At 43.7% G+C, this 14,657-nt stretch overlaps 1 non-coding gene across 1 annotated transcript; it reads left to right on the top strand.

Moving 5' to 3' along the window:
• Positions 1-13,455: 13,455 nt before the first annotated feature.
• On the top strand, positions 13,456-13,530 carry Trnas-uga. The gene has a single exon. It is a non-coding gene; the product is annotated as a tRNA-Ser (tRNA).
• Positions 13,531-14,657: the final 1,127 nt, after the last annotated feature.

Here is a 14,657-nt window from a genome sequence, read left to right as displayed (position 1 = left end):
GTTTAGTGCCATTGTTCGCTAAGTGCTGTATAAGCGTATTAGATTACTGAAAGTGAGTAAAAGCAGTAGCCGTGGTCGCTAACGCACGCCTGGCTCATAGGTAGCCACTTCGAATCCCGATACCGGTAGAAATTTCCACCGCCAGTATTTGGCTGGCAAGAGTAGGAGAAGTCATGGCGTAAAGTTGCTGATCGTCAGACTCTGCGTCAATCTCGTGGATTGAATTTGGATACATTTCAGACATGTTCGTAGTTTATTAAAGAGAAAGGGCACGTGACACTGTTCAGTTTTATCTAAGACAACTCCTACACACCGTGTGGAAGATGGCCCGTGCAAGGCGAAGCTCGATAGTTTGTCTTATTCCGTCTTTGCGTAATTTACGGGAATGTGTTTGTCTTCCGCCCCCAAACAGGCAGCTGGTGCTTCACCGACTTAAGCGAATCGGTCACACGAGCGCGATAAATCGTGTATTGGAGCTAGATGGGCCAGAGGCTTACATTGCCATACGAGGTCTGTTCGAAAAATTCCGGAACATTCGTAATTTCGCGCCACTGATGTTTTGGGGCGAAATGCGGTTGGCATCCCTGCACACGTCTGTGTTTAATGTGTAACTGCCGGAAGTTTGATTGTTGTCTGTCTGTTAGTTGTTGTTAACTGCCGTACTGTGTAGAACGCTGTTTCGCACAGTCTACGAATTCCGATACGGCAGAGCTAAAGGAGCAACGGATCTGCTTTAAATTTTGGGTGAAATTCAAGAAAGCTTTTACACAGACACACCAAATGATAAAGGAAGTCTACGGTGATGAGTGGTTAAGGGGGGTAGGACGTCAAACGGTCCGACTTGGAGCAGGAGAGTCACCACAGGACATTTTAATTTCTACTGTCTATACGTTTACAAATAAATTCATAAAACTTTGTCACCATGACCAGGAAGAATTGAGGACTCACACTCATCGCAGTGGAAGTTCAAAAACGCAGCAAAATACCTTTTTGTACATGTGAAATTTGATCATTTTTTTCACTTATTACTGGCTGCATTTGTTGCTATAGGTACACTTTTCTTCCTAAGTAAGAGACATTCTTCCATGAATTTTTCATAGCATATAAACAGTAGTTACAGGTGTATGAAACTCTCGAATTTTTCAAATCTATTAAAAAACTGTGGAAAAAATTGAGATAATTAACTACAAAACTTGAATTTTTTCTAAATATGAAGTTTAAAATGTAACAGTTCATTCATTTTTTCATAAATTAAATTAATTCTAGAGTTTCATACAGCTGTAACTGTGGTTTGTATGCTGTGCAAAAGTCATCGAGGAATCTCTCTTACTTAGGAAGAAAAGTGTACCTATAGCAACAAATGCAGCCAGTAGTAAGTGAAAAAATGATGAAATTTCACATGAAAAAAAATTTGTTTTGTTATGTTTTTGCACTTCCACTGCTACGAGTGTGAATCCTGAATCCTTTCTGGTCATGCTGTTAAAGTTTTATGAATTTATTTGTAAAAGTATAGACAGTGGAAATTAAAATGTCCTGTAGTGCCTCTCCTGCTCCAAGCCGGCCCGTTTGACGTCCTACCCCCCTTAAGTCGTACTCGCTGTTACGAATGGTTCACACTGTTTAAAAACGCCCCGACGGAAGTTGAGGATGAGTCTCGTTCAGGACGCCCTTCGACGTCTACCGACGAAGCTTATGTCAGGATCGTCAATAAAACTGTGCGTGCCTGTCGAAGACTGACTGTCTGAGAGATTACAGAAGAATGTAAAATTTCAGTTTGGAGCATGTCATGAAATCCTGACTCTGCATCTTGGAATGCATCGTATAGCCGCCAAGTGCGTCCCACGGCTCACAAGTCGAGACCGGAAAGACCTTCGGTCCACAATTTGTAAAGAGCCTTTGAATCGCGCGAATGAGAACGAGATGTTCCTTAGGAGACTCATTTGGCCCCTTCGGACTCTTTTGTTTCCAAAGTAGAAAACCCCCCTGAAAGGACGAAGATTTGCAAAGATAGACGAGAAAAAGGAAAATTCACAGACGGTGCTTCACGCGATCCAGCAAAGGCATACAAAGACTGCATGCGGAAGTGGGCACGGCGCTGCGAGGGGTGTATCAATTGTGGAGGAGACAATTTCGAAAGAGACCATACACAATAAGTAAAACGTACGCGCTAGCCGGGGTGGCCGAGCGGTTCTAGGCGCTACAGTCTGGAACCGTGTGACTGCTACGGTCGCAGGTTCGATTCCTGCCTCTGGCATGGATGTGTGCGATGTCCTTCGGTTGGTTAGGTTTCAGTAGTTCTAAGTTCTAGGGGACTGATGACCTCAGAGCCATTTGAGCTTTTTTTATGTAAATGGATGATCGTGGTCTAAATATGGTGTCTTCATAATTAAATATTAAGGTACACTGTTCCTTGTAGTCTTGATGGTTTGTTTTAAATTCTTTGGCTCATGCTTATCGATTCCTACGAACAATATTAACCTTGTAAAATATTTTTGTAGGATAAACCGAAAGGACATTATACGCCCACCATAGGACTTGGAAGAGCAGTTGAACGGAATGGACAGTATCTTGAAAGGAGGGTATAAGATGAACATCAACAAAAACAAAACGAGGATAATGGACTGTAGTCGAATTAAGTCGGGTGATGCTGAGGGAATTAGATTAGGAAATGAGACACTTAAAGTAGTAAAGGAGTTTTGCTATTTGGGAAGCAAAATAACTGATGATGGTCGAAGTAGAGAGGATATAAAATGTAGACTGGCAATTGCAAGGAAAGCGTTTCTGAAGAAGAGAAATTTGTTAACATCGAGTATTGATTTAAGTGTCTGGAAGTCGTTTCTGAAAGTATTTGTATGGAGTGTAGCCATGTATGGAAGTGAAACATGGACGATAAATAGTTTAGACAAGAAGAGAATAGAAGCTTTCGAAACGTGGTGCTACAGAAGAATGCTGAAGATTAGATGGGTAGATCACATAACTAATGAGGAGGTATTGAACAGAATTGAGGAGAGGAGGAGTTTGTGGCACAACTTGACTAGAAGAAGGGATCGGTTGGTAGGACATGTTCTGAGGCATCAAGGGATCACCAATTTGGTACTGGAGGGCAGCCTGGAGGGTAAAAATCGTAGAGGGAGACCAAGAGACGAATACACTAAGCAGATTCAGAAGGATGTAGGCTGCAGTAGGTACTGGGAGATGAAGAAGCTTGCACAGGATAGAGTAGCATGGAGAGCTGCATCAAACCAGTCTCAGGATTGAAGACCACAACAACAACAACAACATATTTAGGTAGTTTTCGGCATGTGTGTTTCTACAATGCGCACAGTACGTGATTATAGAGCTGTCTTCAGCTGAAACCACAATAACATGTAGAAACTGTTGGCGATGTTTCGTATACATATCTTCATTTTGTGCAATTACTCTAAGAACTAGGGATTAACTTTAAAAAGAAATAGGTTACCTTAGTGATAATTACATAGAAATGTAGCCAACCATTATAGAGGGTGAGTTCAGGAGATAAGGTACATGCTTTTAGGGGTGATAATATTAGTGATGTTGAACAAAGAACTTGAAACGGACATATGCCCTAATCCGAATAGCTTCCGAGGTAGAACAAACTTAATACCATTTCTGTATGTTTTTCTGGAATAGCTTAAAAACAGCACCCTCCGGCGAAAATGTGTAGCAGTACAAGACTGAACTACATTGGGTTTCCTACAAAAAAAGTCCTGCAACTTTTTTCTGTAAGACTGCTAGTTTGCGCGAAGAGGGCGCGAGAATACTGAAAAATTTCGCGCGACGCGCATGCGCTGCAGCTCGGGTAATTTTTGTAGGCCAATTTGAGGTGGTTTCCCGGCTTGACAACCACAAATATTTTTTTCTGTACCTAATTGTTCCCCTTAACTTCCTCTACACTGTTGTGGTACTTTGTAAACAATGGAAATGTCTTAATAATACAGAAGATAAATAACAATGTCCTTTAAATGTGTTCCATGCCGAAAACCATTCGGAATAAGGCGTATGAGGATATGAAGTTTTCTGTTCATTAATCACTGATATTATCACTCCTCAAGGCACGTACCTTTCCTCCTCTCTCACCCTGTATAGGTAACACTGAAAACTACAACATAGAATCACAAAATCATATGGCTCGGAATTCTTTGCACGTATTCACAAAAATCACGACATGGGACAGAACGTTGCGATGATCACCTGCCAGTAGCTTGTAATATTTTTCATTTATCTTTGTCTTATAAATACGTATGTGTAAGTGCTTAATGTCACTCTTTAATTTTTATGAGTAACAGCAATTAAAATGTTGTAAATATGTAATCTCTTTTGGAAGGGAAGTAGAAGCGACCGTTCTGGCGATAAAAAATACGAACTATTAGCTTCCTCATTATGCAGTATGTGGTCGCTGCCTGGTATTCACCAGCTGAATCCGCGCACGCAAATTAGCAGCCTCTTGCAATCTATTTGATGCACACGTTATGTAGTTCCCATGTTTAGTTTTCTAAATGCATTCAGTGATAAGTAAAACCAGCAAACGGGACTACATCATCTATTCAGTCGCTCACCCAAACTAATTATGACAGAGAGAAGATCGAAGTAGTGAATTAAGTATTTCAAAATTATTTCACCGCGGAAGATCGTAATACGTTCTCTCTTCTCAGTCATCAGACAAAAGCCGAGATGGCAGATACTGAAAAAAGTGATCGCAGAACATAAAATTAACAGTGTGTTCAATAGTGGAATGGCATCTGCACCCGATGAGATAATTGAGTTACTATAGATATTATGCGAAAGAACTAGCTCCACTTCTAGCAGTAGTTTATCTTAGATCGCTAGAATAAGTTTACCAGTCGATTGAAAAAAGAAACACAGGTTATTCCAGTTTTCAATGCTGGTCGTCGAACTGATGTGCGTAATTATAGGCCTACATCATCGACATCAATCTGTTGTTGAATTATGGACCATGTTTTACGCTTACGGATTATGACTTATCTGGAGAACAAAAATCTCCTCTATAAAAAATTATCTGTAAATTGAAGATGAAGAGGGGAAGAAAGAAAAGGAAAGGGAGGAGATCACTGCTGACAGATGCGTCGGTTATGTCCGGAGGGTAGACACAAACGCATTCATATAATCCTCTACAAAAACCAACATGGATTCGGTAAACAGAGATTTCGGTAAGCTCAGCTCCCCCTGTCCCTCCGTGAGATCCATATCGCTGTACACAACGGTGCTCAGATTAATTCCACATTCTTTGACTACAGAAAGGCATCTGACACTGTTCCCCACTGTGAAGAAAATACGTGCTTACCGAGTATTGGACCAGATTTGTGACTGGATTCAAGACTTCCTTGCAGACAGAACTCACCATATCGCTCATAATGGAATAAAACCGACAGATGTAACGTAATTTCGCAAGTATTCCAAGAAAGTGTAACAGTATGTTTACTGTTTACAGTGTTCATAAATCATCTAGTAGAAAACGTCGGAAGCTATTTAAGACTATTCGCAAATGATGCTGTGTATATAAGAAAGTAGCAACGCCAGAAGACCGTATCGATGTGCAAAATGACCTACAGAGGACTGATGAATGGTGCAGGCTCTGACAGTTCACTCTGAACGTAAATAAATGTAATATACTGCCCAGGCATAGGAAAACAAATCCACAGCTGTACAACTATACTAATGATGACTAATTGCTGGAAACAGTATCCACCGTAAAATATCTAGGAGTAAGTATTCAAAGCGACCCGAAGTGGAATGGCCGCATGACACAGATAGTAAGGAAAGCAGAAGCCAGACTGAGATTCATAGGAAGACACTTAAGGAAATGTAAGTCATCCACGAAAGAAGTGGCTTTCAAAGCGCTTGTTCGACCCCTTCTTGAAATCGTTCATCAACCTGGGACGCTTACCGTATAAAGACAGATAGAAGAGAGAGAGAAGATCGAAAGAAGAGCAGCACATTTCGTCACGGGATCGCCCAGTAGGCACGAGAGCGTTACAGACGGGCTCAACAAACTCCAGCGGCAGGCGCTACAAGAGAGGCCTTGTGCGTCACCGAGAGGCTTACCACTGAAATTTAGAAACAGCATTTTCCGGGAAGAGTCGGAAAACTTACTACTTCTTCCAACATACATTTCTCGAAATGACCAAGATGAGAAAATTCGAAAAATTGAAGCTAATATAGAGGCTTACCGACAGTCATACTTTCTAAGCGCTTTTCGCGAGTGGAGCAGTTGGTAGTAGCAAAAGTATTCTCTGCCGCACGCCTTCAGGTGCCTTGTGGAGAATTGATGTAGAGTTAGATGTAGATGTAGGTGTAGATGCAGAAAGACCTGCGAAAGATCGTTGATTGGTAGAGCAATTGGCAATTGACCCTAAACATAAACAAATGTAATACGTCGTTCTTAAATAGGCGGAGAGGTGTATTAGATTATTTTGTTGCTTAAAAAATTTCATTGGAAACAGTAGCCACCGTAAAATACCTATGAGTGATCTTAAGTGAGATGAGCACATTAAACAAATTGTGGGAAAAGCAGACACCAGGCTGAGATTCACTGCGAGAATCTTAAGGGAGGAAATGTAATCCATCCACGAAAGAAGTGACTCGTAAAACACTTGTTAGATCGATTCTTGGGGTTTGTTGATCAGTCTGATACTCTTTTCAAGTAGTTTTAACAGAAGAGATAGAGACATTACAACGAAGCGGCGTCTGGAATCGTTTAGTAGTCGCGAGAGCAGTGTGGAGATGCTTAATAAACTCCAGTGCTACAAGAGAGATGTGTACCATGGAGAGGGTCACTGCTGGAATTCCGAAAGTGTGCATCCTAAGAAGAGTCGGGAAACATTTTTCATCCTCCCATATTCGTCTCGCGAAATCACCACGGCGAGAAAATCATCGAATTTAGAGCTGCCCATGCACGATTTACGAATGACACCGGGGAGGGGCATAATGATTTTGGTAACAAAGGTACCCTCAGCCACGTAACATAAGGTGATTTGTGGATTGTAGAAGTGGATAATTTCATTACTAATGTTTTTGAGTGCCTGAGTATCAAAGCAGTTTCATTATAAAGGGTTCCATACTCATCTAAAGTTGAATGCTTTGTGAACAGCTAGTGCCAAGTTACGTAGTTTTTTAACGGCTACTGGAGCCACACCCGTCTCTGGCGAACCTAGAAATTAAAATAACGGGTGCGTTTCTGTGGCTGCGGTAAATGTGCTCAAGAGGATAATGACGGCTGCAGTTTCAAGTATTACATAACCATTGTTATTTCTTCAAGCCACAACGTCATATTTGGTACAGCTAGGCGAGCCGAAGATTCATATGATTCCAAATCCTTGTCTTCACAGTTTACTCTGGAACATTTTCCTTAATACATTGAGCTCGGAGCCGATCCGTTGAAGCGCCAGTCCCGCGTGCCGGCGACCATCTGATGTGTGTTGAGTTCAACAGGCGTTTATTGGTGCGCCTGCGGGCCGGCAACCCATCAGACGGCCGTGCAGTGCTTGCCACCTAGCACACAGGAGTTATCGTGGAAAAATTCACTCTGCAACTGCCGTCAATCTTGGTAAGCAAACAAAATATCAGTACCTCACCTGCCGGTTGTTGAGTTGCTGTATAAACGGGAGTGGTATGGTAAGAAGACGACCACTTAGAGAAACCCACAATTGTGTAAAGCGAGCAATTATTTTCAAAATTATTTTGCCCTTAGAAGCATAAATGCCGAGAGCAGAAGACATTGAATCATCGAAGAAGTTATTTGTACTAGGCAAACGTCGCTGTGCAATGTGATTGCCATAGTCAGAAAGCTAGAATTCGTCTGGTGGTTCAATAAGTGATCAAAGTTCATGGTTGATCCTCGAGGTAACCAACCGAACATTGTACATTTTACGAATGCCCATGATGCGAGAGTGAACGATGAAAATGTGGAAAGGGTAACAAAGCCGAAGATTTTTATGGAGTTTTTGTCACAGATGAAATATCTGATCACATCAGTGAACAAACAAATACTTATGCTACACGAACGACAATGGTTTGAATCAATAGGAAGCATCAAACTAGCATGAAATAAAGCGGATGTTTGCACCTACTTTGTGGACTTAAGTGGTGAAACTTCCATCAATACATTTAAATTTGTCCCAGGATCCACAGTTTATTCAAGCATACCCACAAAAGGTAGTGAGTAGGGATCGCATCGAAATAGTATTGAGATTGTTGCACTTCGCAGACAATACAAAAGTTAATGTTTTAGATTGTCTTTCAAAGGTTCGATTCATCATCGACGATATGAACAAAAATATTAGAAAAATATTGATTCTGCAGAAATAGTATGTATCGACGAGTTTCTAACACCATTCCGAGAGCGAATTATATTCAGGCAATATTTGAAACAAAAGAGAAACAAATACGGCATCAGTATGTTTAAACTCTTCCGTGATAGTGAATACTGGTGGAGTTGTCGAGCTTACACTGGCAAAGAACTTGAAAATACCATACGAACCAATGTAGTGAAGAATTTATGTCAAGATGTGTTCAGTGAAGGACATACATTATGTACCGATTACTGCTACACCAATCTAGATTTGGCACGCAAACTCATAACAAAAATGTTTCCTTTGGTTCGTACCCTTCGACTAAATCGCAATGAAATTTCAAAACAAATTGTAACGACCAAATTAAAACACGGGAAAGTGACTGCAAAAAAGTGCCGTCAGGGAATTACGATCCTGTAATGAAAAGACAAAAGAGACGTTTTGGTCCCTTCCACTAAACTTTAGAGTTAAATGGTAAACGTGACAACCAGAAGACGGCGTTATTGAAAACCAAATATTATTACTGATTTTAATAAGGGAAACACTGCTCTTCACTTTCATGACCAGATGAATGCATATAGCAGTCCACTGAGAAAGACAGTAAAATAGTATCGAAAGTTAGCATCAGATACTTTATTGAACACCTCTGTTGTGTATGTGACGTATTCCAAGATGTGACGGGACGGAAAATGTCAGTCACAATATTTCGGGAACAGTTGGCAGATGCGCTCACACGGCATCCGCATGAAGGAACTCCAGTCAGAGTCGATACAAGAAGAAGCGAAGCCAGCTGGAAACAAAGGAAGGGCGCTTAAAGTGCAAAGGTATTGTACTGAACGTTGAAAGACAAAGACGAGAATATTCGGGCGCAACGCTAGAAAATTAACTAAACTGGCGATTATCTTTTGTAATACGCGCAAATGTAAACACCATCTTTGTACTGAATGTTTTAATAAACTTTATTAAAACTAGAACACTTGTTTTGTAAGCTTGGTACGGCCGTTCCTTAGCACTGATGTGGAAACGAAAACTGCACTGTCAGTCTCCACGGACTGACTTCGTCCGAAAGAGAAGTACACTCCTGGAAATGGAAAAAAGAACACATTGACACCGGTGTGTCAGACCCACCATACTTGCTCCGGACACTGCGAGAGGGCTGTACAAGCAATGATCACACGCACGGCACAGCGGACACACCAGGAACCGCGGTGTTAGCCGTCGAATGGCGCTAGCTGCGCAGCATTTGTGCACCGCCGCCGTCAGTGTCAGCCAGTTTGCCGTGGCAGTCTTTAACACTGGTAGCATGTCGCGACAGCGTGGAGGTGAACCGTATGTGCAGTTGACGGACTTTGAGCGAGAGCGTATAGTGGGCATGCGGGAGGCCGGGTGGACGTACCGCCGAATTGCTCAACACGTGGGGCGTGAGGTCTCCACAGTACATCGATGTTGTCGCCAGTGGTCGGCGGAAGGTGCACGTGCCCGTCGACCTGGGACCGGACCGCAGCGACGCACGGATGCACGCCAAGACCGTAGGATCCTACGCAGTGCCGTAGGGGACCGCACCGCCACTTCCCAGCAAATTAGGGACACTGTTGCTCCTGGGGTATCGGCGAGGACCATTCGCAACCGTCTCCATGAAGCTGGGCTACGGTCCCGCACACCGTTACGCCGTCTTCCGCTCACGCCCCAACATCGTGCAGCCCGCCTCCAGTGGTGTCGCGACAGGCGTGAATGGAGGGACGAATGGAGACGTGTCGTCTTCAGCGATGAGAGTCGCTTCTGCCTTGGTGCCAATGATGGTCGTATGCGTGTTTGGCGCCGTGCAGGTGAGCGCCACAATCAGGACTGCATACGACCGAGGCACACAGGGCCAACACCCGGCATCATGGTGTGGGGAGCGATCTCCTACACTGGCCGTACACCACTGGTGATCGTCGAGGGGACACTGAATAGTGCACGGTACATCCAAACCGTCATCGAACCCATCGTTCTACCATTCCTAGACCGGCAAGGGAACTTGCAGTTCCAACAGGACAATGCACGTCCGCATGTATCCCGTGCCACCCAACGTGCTCTAGAAGGTGTAAGTCAACTACCCTGGCCAGCAAGATCTCCGGATCTGCCCCCCATTGAGCATGTTTGGGACTGGATGAAGCGTCGTCTCACGCGGTCTGCACGTCCAGCACGAACGCTGGTCCAACTGAGGCGCCAGGTGGAAATGGCATGGCAAGCCGTTCCACAGGACTACATCCAGCATCTCTACGATCGTCTCCATGGGAGAATAGCAGCCTGCATTGCTGCGAAAGGTGGATATACACTGTACTAGTGCCGACATTGTGCATGCTCTGTTGCCTGTGTCTATGTGCCTGTGGTTCTGTCAGTGTGATCATGTGATGTATCTGACCCCAGGAATGTGTCAATAAAGTTTCCCCTTCCTGGGACAATGAATTCACGGTGTTCTTATTTCAATTTCCAGGAGTGTAGAATGTCAGTCCCAGGAAACTGACGGCGGGCTTAGCGTGTTAATAAATGTTAATTTCCGTTGTCTGAATATTAGCGTTGGCGTTCTCATTGTTGCTACCAGTTTCAGGTATCAGCCAATCATAGATTTTCAGGACCAATTATCGTCGAAGTGACTCATAGCGTGTAATTATCAATATTTTATTACTGCAGAATGAAACCTACGCTTTGTAGTGTGTTTTACACTGAAAGTTAATGTGCCAGACCGAGACTCAAGCCGGCCGAAGTGGCCGTGCGGTTAAAGGCGCTGCAGTCTGGAGCCGCAAGACCGCTACGGTCGCAGGTTCGAATCCTGCCTCGGGCATGGATGTTTGTGATGTCCTTAGGTTAGTTAGGTTTAACTAGTTATAAGTTCTAGGGGACTAATGACCTCAGCAGTTGAGTCCCATAGTGCTCAGAGCCATTTGAACCGAGACTCAAACACAAAATTTTGCCTTTTGATGCAGTAAAGGGAGTGGAGGGATCTTCAAAATTTTCATTTTATGGGATATCAGAATCAGCTTTACAATGAATTTCGACAATTTTTACAAAATGCCACTGTTTTTAAATGTGCAGAATTCTATAGTATAGGCGATACAATAAAAAATTCAATAGCAGGAAACAGATCCTGAATTCACTCAGATACTGTTGAAACAACTGGAATAATAAAATTACCGGGGGTTGCCGACCACAAAAAAGTATAATTAGCCAAGACATTTTAACATGCATAACAGACTGAAATTATTGTATCTAGGCCAAAACACCACCTACAATCCTGCTACAACCACCAGAAACAGTTGCACGTCTAATCGTACACATCTCCGCAGCTTCCGTTCACCCCTGTCATCTATGGCCCGAGGAGCAACACAGTTCCAAGGGCCAATGGTTCTGAGCACTATGGGGCTTAACTGCTGAGGTCATCAGTCCATCTGAGGTCATCAGTCCCCTAGAACTTAGAACTACTTAAAGCTAACTAACCTAAGGACATCACACACATCCATGCCCGAGGCAGGATTCGAACCTGCGACCGTAGCGGTCGCGCGGTTCCAGACTGTAGCGCCTAGAACCGCTCGGCCACTCCAGCCGGCTGCACCACAGTTGCCTCAGCGCCAGTTTTGAATAGCGCCATTTTGCATGAGCGATATAGTTTAACCACGGCGGCACTCGGACTGTTTATAAACTTACAAGGGGAGGCCGCCAGTTGTGAAATTCAGATTCGATTCATACTGTGCATAATAAAAGCTCATGGCCAGAGGTGTAATGTGGCAAAGCACCAAGATGCACTTCTCAGCCGTTGTCGAGAAAATCGACAGTTAAAAGAAACCGTTTGGTGAAATATTCTCGACGATTAATAATTTTCTACAGCGTCGTGGCGCAGCGGTAAGCGTTCGGGTTCGTAATCCGAAGGTCGCCGGATCGAATCTCGCGCCATGCAATTTTTTTTATTATTTTTTTGTAATTCAAATATATATTAATGAATTGCTTATGCATGTTGGTGAAGGCGGATCGCTCTCCAATTGTACCGCCTCCATTTTTCCGTTTCTTTTAACAGGGTGTACCAAAGCTCTCCCGTCCGCACCGATTTTCGACAATGTTATAAGTTGCACTAGAGACCGCATCTACCATCTTTCGAAGTTAGCAGGCAACTACGCTGTTATGCGGCGGCTCGTTTCGGCCCATTCAACATCTGTCATTCAAGTGTAACGAGCGAGTAACGGAGTCTATATTTCATACCTGCCACAGCAAATTTGTGTTCGTGGGGTCTCTATTCTATTTCGAACGTTTGACTTCCGCTATACGTATTCGTTTCGGAATATCGTTTCTACGTCTTCCGTTAACTATACGTGGTTAACATTACGAAGACAATTAATAACATTTGTGAAATACAACTTTGTTTGCGGAAAACATAATGATGTTCGAAGTCGCCAGTTTTTCCACGACAAACGACTTTCAACAACTTATTATATGCATAATTGTTGCAACTGATTGCCGGGAATTATATATTTGAATTATATATTTGAATACTAAAAAAAAAAGGTTGCATAGGGCGAGCTTCGATCCGGCGAACTTCGGATTACGAACCCAAGCGCTTACCACTGCGCCACGACGCTGTATAGAATTATTAATCGTAGAGAGTATTTCACCGCAACGTTTTCTTTTAACTGTCGATTTTCTCGACAACGGCTGAGAAGTGCATCTTGGTGCTTTGCCACATTACACCTCTGTCCATGAGCTTTTATTACGCGTAGTATGAATCGAATCTGAATTTCACAATTGGCGGCCTCCCCTTGTTAGCCATTTCTGAAATTCTTCCACTCTTGGTCCGAAAGACAATGATCGTGCCCTTTTGGACGTTAGATAAATCGCACCTTTTCCCCATTACGATAACTACAGCACTGTTTTCCGCGTCCCGGCGACACGCTTTATATACCCTCCACTGCTAGTGCTGCCACCTGCCTTCTGTGAGTGGTTATTGCACGTTGACGCCTAACGTAGGTTGTGGTACTGTTAATATGACTGGACCGTGTACCTTCAATAAAATAGTGTACTGGATAACTAGTAATGCTTTTGAAATTTCCTGGCAGATTAAAACTGTGTGCCAGACGGAGATCCGAACTCAAGCACGTGCTTGGATAGCTCAGTTGGTAGAGCACTTGCCCTTGAAAGGCAAAGGTCCCGAGTTCGGGTCTCGGTCCGGCACACAGTTTTAATCTGCCAGGAAGTTTCGTATCAGCGCACACTTCGCTGCAGAGTGAAAATCTCATTCTAGTAAGGGTTTTCTTTGTGTGCTTTCTGTCAAATTTATTTCTTGGGGTAGGACACGTTCTGAAAGTCAGCTACTCAGTAGTATAAAAAATTGTACTTTTGGAATCTTGCCCCCTCTTGGATAACTCTCTGCGGCCGCCAGTAACGACCAGTGACTTCAAATAGTAAGTGACACACGCCGTCCCACGCTAAGACCACTGCGCAACAATAGTGGTGCATTGTCAGCAAAGAGTACATGTTGTGACTTTCCTGCAGGGACATATCTGCTGCGGTACCTATGATGCATCACGGAGTGGGAGTGAAGTGGCGTGACAACTGATGAGCGTACTCCAGAATTGAAGCACGCGGGACAGTACGCTTGGATGGAGAAGAAAGTCGGCCGTGCCCCTTCAGAGCAACCATTCCGGTATTTGCCTGAAGCGATGTAGAGAAATCACGGAAAACCTGAATCAAGATGGTTGGACGCGGGTTTGAACCGTCGTCTTCCCGAATTCGAGGTACAGCACGATTATTGTGGGCGAAACGTGTAAACTGCACTCGGCTTCACCGTGAAACTCTGGCAGTATACGGACGAACCGCAATATCGCGCCTCGTCGTAGTGAAACGGTGACAACAATTTGTCCAAGGTCGCACAAACCTGGGTGATGCCGATCGACAAGGAAGTCCACCGACAACGAGCACAGGCGGCAATGTCCACTCAGTCGTACAGCTGATTCTCGCAGTCGCAGTTTTTCCGACGCTGAAGACGTTCACACAGCGGTTCCCGACTGGCTCTGTGAGCACGGAGCGGATTTCCTTCGTCGGGGAACTGAACGCCTGGTTCAACGTTCCGAACGTCGGTGACGACGTTGAAGACTAGTGTCATGCATCGGTGCCACTTTGCTGTGCTGTACTCAATAAAAATTACTTGGCATGCTGTAATACTGAACAACTTCATTTTTGATGTCCTCTTGTAAATAGTCAATTTTTTCCGCCTGTTACAATTTAATCATTTTTGTCTTAATTCTCTCAAAATATTGCGACACAATTATTTTTATGAATAGGGATATAGAGAGGAACTGG

The sequence above is a fragment of the Schistocerca americana genome, chromosome 4, assembly GCF_021461395.2.
Source record: "Schistocerca americana isolate TAMUIC-IGC-003095 chromosome 4, iqSchAmer2.1, whole genome shotgun sequence".
NCBI lineage: Eukaryota > Metazoa > Arthropoda > Insecta > Orthoptera > Acrididae > Schistocerca > Schistocerca americana.
This window is presented reverse-complemented; position numbering and strand designations above follow the sequence as displayed.